This window comes from Thalassophryne amazonica, chromosome 1, assembly GCF_902500255.1.
Source record: "Thalassophryne amazonica chromosome 1, fThaAma1.1, whole genome shotgun sequence".
Classification (NCBI taxonomy): domain Eukaryota; kingdom Metazoa; phylum Chordata; class Actinopteri; order Batrachoidiformes; family Batrachoididae; genus Thalassophryne; species Thalassophryne amazonica.
Window position 1 is genome coordinate 2,152,971 of NC_047103.1, and position 1,498 is coordinate 2,154,468.

General features: G+C 38.7%; 1 protein-coding gene across 1 annotated transcript in view; it reads right to left on the bottom strand.

Annotated features, from left to right (window-relative positions):
* ptprma (protein tyrosine phosphatase receptor type Ma) overlaps window positions 1-1,498 on the bottom strand; it is a 535,684-nt gene that overhangs the window by 509,584 nt on the left and 24,602 nt on the right. The window lies entirely within an intron of this gene.

A 1,498-nucleotide genomic window follows, 5' to 3' on the forward strand; every position in this document is an offset into this window, starting at 1 on the left:
AACTATAAGCCTTAGCGAAAAGGAAAGTTTTAAGCCTAATCTTAAAAGTAGAGAGGGTATCTGTCTCCCTGATCTGAATTGGGAGCTGGTTCCACAGGAGAGGAGCCTGAAAGCTGAAGGCTCTTCCTCCCATTCTACTCTTACAAACCCTAGGAACTACAAGTAAGCCTGCAGTCTGAGAGCGAAGCGCTCTAATGGGGTAATATGGTACTACGAGGTCCCTAAGATAAGATGGGACCTGATTATTCAAAACCTTATAAATAAGAAGAATTTTAAATTCTATTCTAGAATTAACAGGAAGCCAATGAAGAGAGGCCAACACGGGTGAGATATGCTCTCTCCTGCTAGTCCCCGTCAGTACTCTAGCTGCAGCATTCTGAACCAACTGAAGGCTTTTTAGGGAACTTTTAGGACAACCTGATAATAATGAATAACAATAGTCCAGCCTAGAGGAAATAAATGCATGAATTAATTTTTCAGCATCACTCTGAGACAAGACCTTTCTGATTTTAGAGATATTGCGTAAATGCAAAAAGGCAGTCCTACATATTTGTTTAATATGCGCTTTGAATGACATATCCTGATCAAAAATGACTCCAAGATTTCTCACAGTATTACTAGAGATCAGGGAAATGCCATCCAGAGTAAGGATCTGGTTAGACACCATGCTTCTAAGATTTGTGGGGCCAAGTACAATAACTTCAGTTTTATCTGAGTTTAAAAGCAGGAAATTAGAGGTCATCCATGTCTTTATGTCTGTAAGACAATCCTGCAGTTTAGCTAATTGGTGTGTATCCTCTGGCTTCATGGATAGATAAAGCTGGGTATCATCTGCGTAACAATGAAAATTTAAGCAATACCGTCTAATAATACTGCCTAAGGGAAGCATGTATAAAGTGAATAAAATTGGTCCTAGCACAGAACCTTGTGGAACTCCATAATTAACTTTAGTCTGTGAAGAAGATTCCCCATTTACATGAACAAACTGTAATCTATTAGACAAATATGATTCAAACCACCGCAGCACAGTGCCTTTAATACCTATGACATGCTCTAATCTCTGTAATAAAATTTTATGGTCAACAGTATCAAAAGCAGCACTGAGGTCCAACAAAACAAGCACAGAGATAAGTCCACTGTCCGAAGCCATAAGAAGATCATTTGTAACCTTCACTAATGCTGTTTCTGTACTATGATGAATTCTAAAACCTGACTGAAACTCTTCAAATAGACCATTCCTCTGCAGGTGATCAGTTAGCTGTTTTACAACTACCCTCTCAAGAATCTCTGAGAGAAAAGGAAGGTTGGAGATTGGCCTATAATTAGCTAAGATAGCTGGGTCAAGTGATGGCTTTTTAAGTAATGGTTTAATTACTGCCACCTTAAAGGCCTGTGGTACATAACCAACTAACAAAGATAGATTGATCATATTTAAGATTGAAGCATTGAATAATGGTAGGACTTCTTTGAGCAGCCTGGTAGGAATGGGGTCTAATAA